Raw genomic sequence first — 13,979 nt, 5'->3', positions numbered from 1 at the left:
ACAAAGGGGATCAAGAGAAAGAGCAGCAAAGAAAATGTGGCTGGCCAGCACGCCTTGAAGTGGGGAGAAAAGGCAGGGGCCAGCGCCTACGGCCATACTAGTCTGAAAACGCCCGATCTCGTCTGATCTCGGAAGCTAAGCAGACTCAGGCCTGGTTAGTACTTGGGTGGGAGACCGCCTGGGAATACCAGGTGCAGTAGGCTTTTTCCGCCAGCAGGGGCTGCTCAAGTCACCCCTCTGCACTCGTGTTGGGCCACGCACGCAATGCAGCGACAGGTTATTTTTGCTGCCGCTGTGCCTGGCATCAGTCTCCTGCAGGCAGGAGACAGGGAGGGGAGGAGAGCGGAGCGCTGCCAAAATCAGCAAGAAAGACGGAAAGAAAGGGATTGGGGCTGCACGCTGTCTGCGGCTGGCAGTCAGGAAAGGAGGACAATAGACAATAGGTGCAGGAGTTGGCCATTCTGCCCTTGGAGCCTGCACCACCATTCAATATGATCATGGCTGATCATCCTTAATCAGTATCCTGTTCCTGCCTTATCTCCATAAGCCTTGATTCCACTATCCTTGAGAGCTCTGTCCAACTCTTTCTTCAATGAATCCAGAGACTGGGCCTCCACTGCCCTCTGGGGCAGAGCATTCCACACAGCCACCACTCTCTGGGTGAAGACGTTTCGCCTCATCTCTGTCCTAAACGGTCTACCCCGTATTTTTAAGCTGTGTCCTCTGTTTCGGCACTCACGTTTCCTGCCGCCAGAGTGTCCAATCCTTTGATAATCTTATATGTCTCAACCAGATCCCCTCTCAGTCTTCTAAACTCAAGGGTACACAAGCCCAGTCGCTCCAGTCTTTCAGTGTAAGGTAATCCCGCCATTCCAGGAATTGACCTCGTCAACCTACGCTGCACTCCCTCAATAGCCAGAATGTCTCTCCTCAAATTTGGAGACCAGAACTGCACACAGTACTCCAGGTGTGGTCTCACCAGGGCCCTGTACACCTGCAGAAGAACCTCTTTGCTTCTGTACTCGATCCCTCTTGTTATGAAGGCCAGCATGCTATTAGCCTTCTTCACTACCTGCTGTACCTGCATGCTGACCTTCATTGAGTGGTGTACAAGAACCCCCAGATCTCTCGGTACTGTCCCTTGACCGAAATTGATTCCATTTAGGTAGTAATCTGCCTTCCTGTTCTTGCCACCAAAGTGGATAAGCATCCATTTATCCACATTAAAGTGCATCTGCCATGCATCTGACCACTCACCTAACTTGTCCAGGTCACCCGGTAATCTCCTAACATCCTCATCACATTTCACCCTGCCACCCAGCTCAGTATCATCAGCAAATTTGCTAATGTTATTGCTAATAGCATCTTCTATATCATGAACATATATTGTAAAAAGCTGCGGTCCCAGTACTGATCCCTGCGGTACCCCACTGGTCACTGCCTGCCATTCCGAAATGGAGGCGTGGAGGAGTGTGGAAGGATGAGAGAATGCAGGCTGCAGCCCTATGAAGCAGGGGGAGGTCTTGCAGTTGGCCTGTGTGGGGATGTGGGAGACGACAGGAGCCTGGTGGGCAAGGGCTAGCTGGAGGGAGGGAGGGAGGGAAGCACGCACGGAGGAGGAAGAGCAAAGAGAAAAGAGAGAAAAAAAAAACAAAGGGGATCAAGAGAAAGAGCAGCAAAGAAAATGTGGCTGGCCAGCACGCCTTGAAGTGGGGAGAAAAGGCAGGGGCCAGCGCCTACGGCCATACTAGTCTGAAAACGCCCGATCTCGTCTGATCTCGGAAGCTAAGCAGACTCAGGCCTGGTTAGTACTTGGATGGGAGACCGCCTGGGAATACCAGGTGCAGTAGGCTTTTTCCGCCAGCAGGGGCTGCTCAAGTCACCCCTCTGCACTCGTGTTGGGCCACGCACGCAATGCAGCGACAGGTTATTTTTGCTGCCGCTGTGCCTGGCATCAGTCTCCTGCAGGCAGGAGACAGGGAGGGGAGGAGAGCGGAGCGCTGCCAAAATCAGCAAGAAAGACGGAAAGAAAGGGATTGGGGCTGCACGCTGTCTGCGGCTGGCAGTCAGGAAAGGAGGACAATAGACAATAGGTGCAGGAGTTGGCCATTCTGCCCTTGGAGCCTGCACCACCATTCAATATGATCATGGCTGATCATCCTTAATCAGTATCCTGTTCCTGCCTTATCTCCATAAGCCTTGATTCCACTATCCTTGAGAGCTCTGTCCAACTCTTTCTTCAATGAATCCAGAGACTGGGCCTCCACTGCCCTCTGGGGCAGAGCATTCCACACAGCCACCACTCTCTGGGTGAAGACGTTTCTCCTCATCTCTGTCCTAAACGGTCTACCCCGTATTTTTAAGCTGTGTCCTCTGTTTCGGCACTCACGTTTCCTGCCGCCAGAGTGTCCAATCCTTTGATAATCTTATATGTCTCAACCAGATCCCCTCTCAGTCTTCTAAACTCAAGGGTACACAAGCCCAGTCGCTCCAGTCTTTCAGTGTAAGGTAATCCCGCCATTCCAGGAATTGACCTCGTCAACCTACGCTGCACTCCCTCAATAGCCAGAATGTGTCTCCTCAAATTTGGAGACCAGAACTGCACACAGTACTCCAGGTGTGGTCTCACCAGGGCCCTGTACACCTGCAGAAGAACCTCTTTGCTTCTGTACTCGATCCCTCTTGTTATGAAGGCCAGCATGCTATTAGCCTTCTTCACTACCTGCTGTACCTGCATGCTGACCTTCATTGAGTGGTGTACAAGAACCCCCAGATCTCTCGGTACTGTCCCTTGACCGAAATTGATTCCATTTAGGTAGTAATCTGCCTTCCTGTTCTTGCCACCAAAGTGGATAAGCATCCATTTATCCACATTAAAGTGCATCTGCCATGCATCTGACCACTCACCTAACTTGTCCAGGTCACCCGGTAATCTCCTAACATCCTCATCACATTTCACCCTGCCACCCAGCTCAGTATCATCAGCAAATTTGCTAATGTTATTGCTAATAGCATCTTCTATATCATGAACATATATTGTAAAAAGCTGCGGTCCCAGTACTGATCCCTGCGGTACCCCACTGGTCACTGCCTGCCATTCCGAAATGGAGGCGTGGAGGAGTGTGGAAGGATGAGAGAATGCAGGCTGCAGCCCTATGAAGCAGGGGGAGGTCTTGCAGTTGGCCTGTGTGGGGATGTGGGAGACGACAGGAGCCTGGTGGGCAAGGGCTAGCTGGAGGGAGGGAGGGAGGGAAGCACGCACGGAGGAGGAAGAGCAAAGAGAAAAGAGAGAAAAAAAAAACAAAGGGGATCAAGAGAAAGAGCAGCAAAGAAAATGTGGCTGGCCAGCACGCCTTGAAGTGGGGAGAAAAGGCAGGGGCCAGCGCCTACGGCCATACTAGTCTGAAAACGCCCGATCTCGTCTGATCTCGGAAGCTAAGCAGACTCAGGCCTGGTTAGTACTTGGATGGGAGACCGCCTGGGAATACCAGGTGCAGTAGGCTTTTTCCGCCAGCAGGGGCTGCTCAAGTCACCCCTCTGCACTCGTGTTGGGCCACGCACGCAATGCAGCGACAGGTTATTTTTGCTGCCGCTGTGCCTGGCATCAGTCTCCTGCAGGCAGGAGACAGGGAGGGGAGGAGAGCGGAGCGCTGCCAAAATCAGCAAGAAAGACGGAAAGAAAGGGATTGGGGCTGCACGCTGTCTGCGGCTGGCAGTCAGGAAAGGAGGACAATAGACAATAGGTGCAGGAGTTGGCCATTCTGCCCTTGGAGCCTGCACCACCATTCAATATGATCATGGCTGATCATCCTTAATCAGTATCCTGTTCCTGCCTTATCTCCATAAGCCTTGATTCCACTATCCTTGAGAGCTCTGTCCAACTCTTTCTTCAATGAATCCAGAGACTGGGCCTCCACTGCCCTCTGGGGCAGAGCATTCCACACAGCCACCACTCTCTGGGTGAAGACGTTTCTCCTCATCTCTGTCCTAAACGGTCTACCCCGTATTTTTAAGCTGTGTCCTCTGTTTCGGCACTCACGTTTCCTGCCGCCAGAGTGTCCAATCCTTTGATAATCTTATATGTCTCAACCAGATCCCCTCTCAGTCTTCTAAACTCAAGGGTACACAAGCCCAGTCGCTCCAGTCTTTCAGTGTAAGGTAATCACGCCATTCCAGGAATTGACCTCGTCAACCTACGCTGCACTCCCTCAATAGCCAGAATGTGTCTCCTCAAATTTGGAGACCAGAACTGCACACAGTACTCCAGGTGTGGTCTCACCAGGGCCCTGTACACCTGCAGAAGAACCTCTTTGCTTCTGTACTCGATCCCTCTTGTTATGAAGGCCAGCATGCTATTAGCCTTCTTCACTACCTGCTGTACCTGCATGCTGACCTTCATTGAGTGGTGTACAAGAACCCCCAGATCTCTCGGTACTGTCCCTTGACCGAAATTGATTCCATTTAGGTAGTAATCTGCCTTCCTGTTCTTGCCACCAAAGTGGATAAGCATCCATTTATCCACATTAAAGTGCATCTGCCATGCATCTGACCACTCACCTAACTTGTCCAGGTCACCCGGTAATCTCCTAACATCCTCATCACATTTCACCCTGCCACCCAGCTCAGTATCATCAGCAAATTTGCTAATGTTATTGCTAATAGCATCTTCTATATCATGAACATATATTGTAAAAAGCTGCGGTCCCAGTACTGATCCCTGCGGTACCCCACTGGTCACTGCCTGCCATTCCGAAATGGAGGCGTGGAGGAGTGTGGAAGGATGAGAGAATGCAGGCTGCAGCCCTATGAAGCAGGGGGAGGTCTTGCAGTTGGCCTGTGTGGGGATGTGGGAGACGACAGGAGCCTGGTGGGCAAGGGCTAGCTGGAGGGAGGGAGGGAGGGAGGGAAGCACGCACGGAGGAGGAAGAGCAAAGAGAAAAGAGAGAAAAAAAAAACAAAGGGGATCAAGAGAAAGAGCAGCAAAGAAAATGTGGCTGGCCAGCACGCCTTGAAGTGGGGAGAAAAGGCAGGGGGTAGCGCCTACGGCCATACTAGTCTGAAAACGCCTGATCTCGTCTGATCTCGGAAGCTAAGCAGACTCAGGCCTGGTTAGTACTTGGATGGGAGACCGCCTGGGAATACCAGGTGCAGTAGGCTTTTTCCGCCAGCAGGGGCTGCTCAAGTCACCCCTCTGCACTCGTGTTGGGCGACGCACGCAATGCAGCGACAGGTTATTTTTGCTGCCGCTGTGCCTGGCATCAGTCTCCTGCAGGCAGGAGACAGGGAGGGGAGGAGAGCGGAGCGCTGCCAAAATCAGCAAGAAAGACGGAAAGAAAGGGATTGGGGCTGCACGCTGTCTGCGGCTGGCAGTCAGGAAAGGAGGACAATAGACAATAGGTGCAGGAGTTGGCCATTCTGCCCTTGGAGCCTGCACCACCATTCAATATGATCATGGCTGATCATCCTTAATCAGTATCCTGTTCCTGCCTTATCTCCATAAGCCTTGATTCCACTATCCTTGAGAGCTCTGTCCAACTCTTTCTTCAATGAATCCAGAGACTGGGCCTCCACTGCCCTCTGGGGCAGAGCATTCCACACAGCCACCACTCTCTGGGTGAAGACGTTTCTCCTCATCTCTGTCCTAAACGGTCTACCCCGTATTTTTAAGCTGTGTCCTCGGTTTCGGCACTCACGTTTCCTGCCGCCAGAGTGTCCAATCCTTTGATAATCTTATATGTCTCAACCAGATCCCCTCTCAGTCTTCTAAACTCAAGGGTACACAAGCCCAGTCGCTCCAGTCTTTCAGTGTAAGGTAATCCCGCCATTCCAGGAATTGATCTCGTCAACCTACGCTGCACTCCCTCAATAGCCAGAATGTCTCTCCTCAAATTTGGAGACCAGAACTGCACACAGTACTCCAGGTGTGGTCTCACCAGGGCCCTGTACACCTGCAGAAGAACCTCTTTGCTTCTGTACTCGATCCCTCTTGTTATGAAGGCCAGCATGCTATTAGCCTTCTTCACTACCTGCTGTACCTGCATGCTTACCTTCATTGAGTGGTGTACAAGAACCCCCAGATCTCTCGGTACTGTCCCTTGACCGAAATTGATTCCATTTAGGTAGTAATCTGCCTTCCTGTTCTTGCCACCAAAGTGGATAAGCATCCATTTATCCACATTAAAGTGCATCTGCCATGCATCTGACCACTCACCTAACTTGTCCAGGTCACCCGGTAATCTCCTAACATCCTCATCACATTTCACCCTGCCACCCAGCTCAGTATCATCAGCAAATTTGCTAATGTTATTGCTAATAGCATCTTCTATATCATGAACATATATTGTAAAAAGCTGCGGTCCCAGTACTGATCCCTGCGGTACCCCACTGGTCACTGCCTGCCATTCCGAAATGGAGGCGTGGAGGAGTGTGGAAGGATGAGAGAATGCAGGCTGCAGCCCTATGAAGCAGGGGGAGGTCTTGCAGTTGGCCTGTGTGGGGATGTGGGAGACGACAGGAGCCTGGTGGGCAAGGGCTAGCTGGAGGGAGGGAGGGAGGGAGGGAAGCACGCACGGAGGAGGAAGAGCAAAGAGAAAAGAGAGAAAAAAAACAAAGGGGATCAAGAGAAAGAGCAGCAAAGAAAATGTGGCTGGCCAGCACGCCTTGAAGTGGGGAGAAAAGGCAGGGGCCAGCGCCTACGGCCATACTAGTCTGAAAGCGCCCGATTTCGTCTGATCTCGGAAGCTAAGCAGACTCGGGCCTGGTTAGTACTTGGATGGGAGACCGCCTGGGAATACCAGGTGCAGTAGGCTTTTAACGCCAGCAGGGGCTTTTCAAGTCACCCCTCTGCACTCGTGTTGGGCCACGCACGCAATGCAGCGACAGGTTATTTTTGCTGCCGCTGTGCCTGGCATCAGTCTCCTGCAGGCAGGAGACAGGGAGGGGAGGAGAGCGGAGCGCTGCCAAAATCAGCAAGAAAGACGGAAAGAAAGGGATTGGGGCTGCACGCTGTCTGCGGCTGGCAGTCAGGAAAGGAGGACAATAGACAATAGGTGCAGGAGTTGGCCATTCTGCCCTTGGAGCCTGCACCACCATTCAATATGATCATGGCTGATCATCCTTAATCAGTATCCTGTTCCTGCCTTATCTCCATAAGCCTTGATTCCACTATCCTTGAGAGCTCTGTCCAACTCTTTCTTCAATGAATCCAGAGACTGGGCCTCCACTGCCCTCTGGGGCAGAGCATTCCACACAGCCACCACTCTCTGGGTGAAGACGTTTCTCCTCATCTCTGTCCTAAACGGTCTACCCCGTATTTTTAAGCTGTGTCCTCTGTTTCGGCACTCACGTTTCCTGCCGCCAGAGTGTCCAATCCTTTGATAATCCTATATGTCTGAACCAGATCCCCTCTCAGTTTTCTAAACTCAAGGGTACACAAGCCCAGTCGCTCCAGTCTTTCAGTGTAAGGTAATCCCGCCATTCCAGGAATTGATCTCGTCAACCTACGCTGCACTCCCTCAATAGCCAGAATGTCTCTCCTCAAATTTGGAGACCAGAACTGCACACAGTACTCCAGGTGTGGTCTCACCAGGGCCCTGTACACCTGCAGAAGAACCTCTTTGCTTCTGTACTCGATCCCTCTTGTTATGAAGGCCAGCATGCTATTAGCCTTCTTCACTACCTGCTGTACCTGCATGCTTACCTTCATTGAGTGGTGTACAAGAACCCCCAGATCTCTCGGTACTGTCCCTTGACCGAAATTGATTCCATTTAGGTAGTAATCTGCCTTCCTGTTCTTGCCACCAAAGTGGATAAGCATCCATTTATCCACATTAAAGTGCATCTGCCATGCATCTGACCACTCACCTAACTTGTCCAGGTCACCCGGTAATCTCCTAACATCCTCATCACATTTCACCCTGCCACCCAGCTCAGTATCATCAGCAAATTTGCTAATGTTATTGCTAATAGCATCTTCTATATCATGAACATATATTGTAAAAAGCTGCGGTCCCAGTACTGATCCCTGCGGTACCCCACTGGTCACTGCCTGCCATTCCGAAATGGAGGCGTGGAGGAGTGTGGAAGGATGAGAGAATGCAGGCTGCAGCCCTATGAAGCAGGGGGAGGTCTTGCAGTTGGCCTGTGTGGGGATGTGGGAGACGACAGGAGCCTGGTGGGCAAGGGCTAGCTGGAGGGAGGGAGGGAGGGAGGGAAGCACGCACGGAGGAGGAAGAGCAAAGAGAAAAGAGAGAAAAAAAAAACAAAGGGGATCAAGAGAAAGAGCAGCAAAGAAAATGTGGCTGGCCAGCACGCCTTGAAGTGGGGAGAAAACGCAGAGGCCAGCGCCTACGGCCATACTAGTCTGAAAGCGCCCGATCTCGTCTGATCTCGGAAGCTAAGCGGACTCAGCCCTGGTTAGTACTTGGATGGGAGACCGCCTGGGAATACCAGGTGCAGTAGGCTTTTAACGCCAGCAGGGGCTGCTCAAGTCACCCCTCTGCACTCGTGTTGGGCCACGCACGCAATGCAGCGACAGGTTATTTTTGCTGCCGCTGTGCCTGGCATCAGTCTCCTGCAGGCAGGAGACAGGGAGGGGAGGAGAGCGGAGCGCTGCCAAAATCAGCAAGAAAGACGGAAAGAAAGGGATTGGGGCTGCACGCTGTCTGCGGCTGGCAGTCAGGAAAGGAGGACAATAGACAATAGGTGCAGGAGTTGGCCATTCTGCCCTTGGAGCCTGCACCACCATTCAATATGATCATGGCTGATCATCCTTAATCAGTATCCTGTTCCTGCCTTATCTCCATAAGCCTTGATTCCACTATCCTTGAGAGCTCTGTCCAACTCTTTCTTCAATGAATCCAGAGACTGGGCCTCCACTGCCCTCTGGGGCAGAGCATTCCACACAGCCACCACTCTCTGGGTGAAGACGTTTCTCCTCATCTCTGTCCTAAACGGTCTACCCCGTATTTTTAAGCTGTGTCCTCTGTTTCGGCACTCACGTTTCCTGCCGCCAGAGTGTCCAATCCTTTGATAATCCTATATGTCTGAACCAGATCCCCTCTCAGTTTTCTAAACTCAAGGGTACACAAGCCCAGTCGCTCCAGTCTTTCAGTGTAAGGTAATCCCGCCATTCCAGGAATTGATCTCGTCAACCTACGCTGCACTCCCTCAATAGCCAGAATGTCTCTCCTCAAATTTGGAGACCAGAACTGCACACAGTACTCCAGGTGTGGTCTCACCAGGGCCCTGTACACCTGCAGAAGAACCTCTTTGCTTCTGTACTCGATCCCTCTTGTTATGAAGGCCAGCATGCTATTAGCCTTCTTCACTACCTGCTGTACCTGCATGCTTACCTTCATTGAGTGGTGTACAAGAACCCCCAGATCTCTCGGTACTGTCCCTTGACCGAAATTGATTCCATTTAGGTAGTAATCTGCCTTCCTGTTCTTGCCACCAAAGTGGATAAGCATCCATTTATCCACATTAAAGTGCATCTGCCATGCATCTGACCACTCACCTAACTTGTCCAGGTCACCCGGTAATCTCCTAACATCCTCATCACATTTCACCCTGCCACCCAGCTCAGTATCATCAGCAAATTTGCTAATGTTATTGCTAATAGCATCTTCTATATCATGAACATATATTGTAAAAAGCTGCGGTCCCAGTACTGATCCCTGCGGTACCCCACTGGTCACTGCCTGCCATTCCGAAATGGAGGCGTGGAGGAGTGTGGAAGGATGAGAGAATGCAGGCTGCAGCCCTATGAAGCAGGGGGAGGTCTTGCAGTTGGCCTGTGTGGGGATGTGGGAGACGACAGGAGCCTGGTGGGCAAGGGCTAGCTGGAGGGAGGGAGGGAGGGAGGGAGGGAAGCACGCAGGGAGGAGGAAGAGCAAAGAGAAAAGAGAGAAAAAAAAAACAAAGGGGATCAAGAGAAAGAGCAGCAAAGAAAATGTGGCTGGCCAGCACGCCTTGAAGTGGGGAGAAAACGCAGAGGCCAGCGCCTACGGCCATACTAGTCTGAAAGCGCCCGATCTCGTCTGATCTCGGAAGCTAAGCGGACTCAGCCCTGGTTAGTACTTGGATGGGAGACCGCCTGGGAATACCAGGTGCAGTAGGCTTTTAACGCCAGCAGGGGCTGCTCAAGTCACCCCTCTGCACTCGTGTTGGGCCACGCACGCAATGCAGCGACAGGTTATTTTTGCTGCCGCTGTGCCTGGCATCAGTCTCCTGCAGGCAGGAGACAGGGAGGGGAGGAGAGCGGAGCGCTGCCAAAATCAGCAAGAAAGACGGAAAGAAAGGGATTGGGGCTGCACGCTGTCTGCGGCTGGCAGTCAGGAAAGGAGGACAATAGACAATAGGTGCAGGAGTTGGCCATTCTGCCCTTGGAGCCTGCACCACCATTCAATATGATCATGGCTGATCATCCTTAATCAGTATCCTGTTCCTGCCTTATCTCCATAAGCCTTGATTCCACTATCCTTGAGAGCTCTGTCCAACTCTTTCTTCAATGAATCCAGAGACTGGGCCTCCACTGCCCTCTGGGGCAGAGCATTCCACACAGCCACCACTCTCTGGGTGAAGACGTTTCTCCTCATCTCTGTCCTAAACGGTCTACCCCGTATTTTTAAGCTGTGTCCTCTGTTTCGGCACTCACGTTTCCTGCCGCCAGAGTGTCCAATCCTTTGATAATCCTATATGTCTCAACCAGATCCCCTCTCAGTCTTCTAAACTCAAGGGTACACAAGCCCAGTCGCTCCAGTCTTTCAGTGTCAGGTAATCCCGCCATTCCAGGAATTGACCTCGTCAACCTACGCTGCACTCCCTCAATAGCCAGAATGTCTCTCCTCAAATTTGGAGACCAGATCTGCACACAGTACTCCAGGTGTGGTCTCACCAGGGCCCTGTACACCTGCAGAAGAACCTCTTTGCTTCTGTACTCGATCCCTCTTGTTATGAAGGCCAGCATGCTATTAGCCTTCTTCACTACCTGCTGTACCTGCATGCTGACCTTCATTGAGTGGTGTACAAGAACCCCCAGATCTCTCGGTACTGTCCCTTGACCGAAATTGATTCCATTTAGGTAGTAATCTGCCTTCCTGTTCTTGCCACCAAAGTGGATAAGCATCCATTTATCCACATTAAAGTGCATCTGCCATGCATCTGACCACTCACCTAACTTGTCCAGGTCACCCGGTAATCTCCTAACATCCTCATCACATTTCACCCTGCCACCCAGCTCAGTATCATCAGCAAATTTGCTAATGTTATTGCTAATAGCATCTTCTATATCATGAACATATATTGTAAAAAGCTGCGGTCCCAGTACTGATCCCTGCGGTACCCCACTGGTCACTGCCTGCCATTCCGAAATGGAGGCGTGGAGGAGTGTGGAAGGATGAGAGAATGCAGGCTGCAGCCCTATGAAGCAGGGGGAGGTCTTGCAGTTGGCCTGTGTGGGGATGTGGGAGACGACAGGAGCCTGGTGGGCAAGGGCTAGCTGGAGGGAGGGAGGGAGGGAAGCACGCACGGAGGAGGAAGAGCAAAGAGAAAAGAGAGAAAAAAAAAACAAAGGGGATCAAGAGAAAGAGCAGCAAAGAAAATGTGGCTGGCCAGCACGCCTTCAAGTGGGGAGAAAAGGCAGGGGCCAGCGCCTACGGCCATACTAGTCTGAAAACGCCCGATCTCGTCTGATCTCGGAAGCTAAGCAGACTCAGGCCTGGTTAGTACTTGGATGGGAGACCGCCTGGGAATACCAGGTGCAGTAGGCTTTTTCCGCCAGCAGGGGCTGCTCAAGTCACCCCTCTGCACTCGTGTTGGGCCACGCACGCAATGCAGCGACAGGTTATTTTTGCTGCCGCTGTGCCTGGCATCAGTCTCCTGCAGGCAGGAGACAGGGAGGGGAGGAGAGCGGAGCGCTGCCAAAATCAGCAAGAAAGACGGAAAGAAAGGGATTGGGGCTGCACGCTGTCTGCGGCTGGCAGTCAGGAAAGGAGGACAATAGACAATAGGTGCAGGAGTTGGCCATTCTGCCCTTGGAGCCTGCACCACCATTCAATATGATCATGGCTGATCATCCTTAATCAGTATCCTGTTCCTGCCTTATCTCCATAAGCCTTGATTCCACTATCCTTGAGAGCTCTGTCCAACTCTTTCTTCAATGAATCCAGAGACTGGGCCTCCACTGCCCTCTGGGGCAGAGCATTCCACACAGCCACCACTCTCTGGGTGAAGACGTTTCTCCTCATCTCTGTCCTAAACGGTCTACCCCGTATTTTTAAGCTGTGTCCTCTGTTTCGGCACTCACGTTTCCTGCCGCCAGAGTGTCCAATCCTTTGATAATCTTATATGTCTCAACCAGATCCCCTCTCAGTCTTCTAAACTCAAGGGTACACAAGCCCAGTCACTCCAGTCTTTCAGTGTAAGGTAATCCCGCCATTCCAGGAATTGACCTCGTCAACCTACGCTGCACTCCCTCAATAGCCAGAATGTGTCTCCTCAAATTTGGAGACCAGAACTGCACACAGTACTCCAGGTGTGGTCTCACCAGGGCCCTGTACACCTGCAGAAGAACCTCTTTGCTTCTGTACTCGATCCCTCTTGTTATGAAGGCCAGCATGCTATTAGCCTTCTTCACTACCTGCTGTACCTGCATGCTGACCTTCATTGAGTGGTGTACAAGAACCCCCAGATCTCTCGGTACTGTCCCTTGACCGAAATTGATTCCATTTAGGTAGTAATCTGCCTTCCTGTTCTTGCCACCAAAGTGGATAAGCATCCATTTATCCACATTAAAGTGCATCTGCCATGCATCTGACCACTCACCTAACTTGTCCAGGTCACCCGGTAATCTCCTAACATCCTCATCACATTTCACCCTGCCACCCAGCTCAGTATCATCAGCAAATTTGCTAATGTTATTGCTAATAGCATCTTCTATATCATGAATATATATTGTAAAAAGCTGCGGTCCCAGTACTGATCCCTGCGGTACCCCACTGGTCACTGCCTGCCATTCCGAAATGGAGGCGTGGAGGAGTGTGGAAGGATGAGAGAATGCAGGCTGCAGCCCTATGAAGCAGGGGGAGGTCTTGCAGTTGGCCTGTGTGGGGATGTGGGATACGACAGGAGCCTGGTGGGCAAGGGCTAGCTGGAGGGAGGGAGGGAGGGAAGCACGCACGGAGGAGGAAGAGCAAAGAGAAAAGAGAGAAAAAAAAAACAAAGGGGATCAAGAGAAAGAGCAGCAAAGAAAATGTGGCTGGCCAGCACGCCTTGAAGTGGGGAGAAAAGGCTGGCGCCAGCGCCTACGGCCATACTAGTCTGAAAACGCCCGATCTCGTCTGATCTCGGAAGCTAAGCAGACTCAGGCCTGGTTAGTACTTGGATGGGAGACCGCCTGGGAATACCAGGTGCAGTAGGCTTTTTCCGCCAGCAGGGGCTGCTCAAGTCACCCCTCTGCACTCGTGTTGGGCCACGCACGCAATGCAGCGACAGGTTATTTTTGCTGCCGCTGTGCCTGGCATCAGTCTCCTGCAGGCAGGAGACAGGGAGGGGAGGAGAGCGGAGCGCTGCCAAAATCAGCAAGAAAGACGGAAAGAAAGGGATTGGGGCTGCACGCTGTCTGCGGCTGGCAGTCAGGAAAGGAGGACAATAGACAATAGGTGCAGGAGTTGGCCATTCTGCCCTTGGAGCCTGCACCACCATTCAATATGATCATGGCTGATCATCCTTAATCAGTATCCTGTTCCTGCCTTATCTCCATAAGCCTTGATTCCACTATCCTTGAGAGCTCTGTCCAACTCTTTCTTCAATGAATCCAGAGACTGGGCCTCCACTGCCCTCTGGGGCAGAGCATTCCACACAGCCACCACTCTCTGGGTGAAGACGTTTCTCCTCATCTCTGTCCTAAACGGTCTACCCCGTATTTTTAAGCTGTGTCCTCTGTTTCGGCACTCACGTTTCCTGCCGCCAGAGTGTCC

At 51.9% G+C, this 13,979-nt stretch overlaps 9 non-coding genes across 9 annotated transcripts; all 9 read left to right on the top strand.

Moving 5' to 3' along the window:
• The first annotated feature begins 84 nt into the window (after window positions 1-84).
• On the top strand, window positions 85-203 carry LOC140475714 (5S ribosomal RNA). The gene has a single exon (XR_011960206.1). It is a non-coding gene; the product is annotated as a 5S ribosomal RNA (ribosomal RNA).
• Window positions 204-1,734: 1,531 nt separating this feature from the next.
• LOC140474450 (5S ribosomal RNA) lies at window positions 1,735-1,853 on the top strand. The gene has a single exon (XR_011959125.1). It is a non-coding gene; the product is annotated as a 5S ribosomal RNA (ribosomal RNA).
• A 1,531-nt stretch (window positions 1,854-3,384) lies between these two features.
• LOC140474439 (5S ribosomal RNA) lies at window positions 3,385-3,503 on the top strand. The gene has a single exon (XR_011959117.1). It is a non-coding gene; the product is annotated as a 5S ribosomal RNA (ribosomal RNA).
• A 1,535-nt stretch (window positions 3,504-5,038) lies between these two features.
• On the top strand, window positions 5,039-5,157 carry LOC140467260 (5S ribosomal RNA). The gene has a single exon (XR_011955373.1). It is a non-coding gene; the product is annotated as a 5S ribosomal RNA (ribosomal RNA).
• Window positions 5,158-6,690: 1,533 nt separating this feature from the next.
• Window positions 6,691-6,809, top strand: LOC140468150 (5S ribosomal RNA). Its single transcript, XR_011955603.1, has one exon. It is a non-coding gene; the product is annotated as a 5S ribosomal RNA (ribosomal RNA).
• A 1,535-nt stretch (window positions 6,810-8,344) lies between these two features.
• LOC140469154 (5S ribosomal RNA) lies at window positions 8,345-8,463 on the top strand. Its single transcript, XR_011955989.1, has one exon. It is a non-coding gene; the product is annotated as a 5S ribosomal RNA (ribosomal RNA).
• A 1,539-nt stretch (window positions 8,464-10,002) lies between these two features.
• On the top strand, window positions 10,003-10,121 carry LOC140469148 (5S ribosomal RNA). Its single transcript, XR_011955984.1, has one exon. It is a non-coding gene; the product is annotated as a 5S ribosomal RNA (ribosomal RNA).
• Window positions 10,122-11,652: 1,531 nt separating this feature from the next.
• On the top strand, window positions 11,653-11,771 carry LOC140474429 (5S ribosomal RNA). Its single transcript, XR_011959110.1, has one exon. It is a non-coding gene; the product is annotated as a 5S ribosomal RNA (ribosomal RNA).
• A 1,531-nt stretch (window positions 11,772-13,302) lies between these two features.
• Window positions 13,303-13,421, top strand: LOC140474422 (5S ribosomal RNA). Its single transcript, XR_011959104.1, has one exon. It is a non-coding gene; the product is annotated as a 5S ribosomal RNA (ribosomal RNA).
• The last annotated feature ends 558 nt before the right edge of the window (window positions 13,422-13,979 follow it).

This window comes from Chiloscyllium punctatum, chromosome 3, assembly GCF_047496795.1.
Source record: "Chiloscyllium punctatum isolate Juve2018m chromosome 3, sChiPun1.3, whole genome shotgun sequence".
In the NCBI taxonomy this organism is placed as follows: Eukaryota; Metazoa; Chordata; class Chondrichthyes; order Orectolobiformes; family Hemiscylliidae; genus Chiloscyllium; species Chiloscyllium punctatum.
The sequence above is the reverse complement of the archived record's forward strand: the minus strand, read 5'-3'. Positions and strand labels throughout refer to the sequence as shown.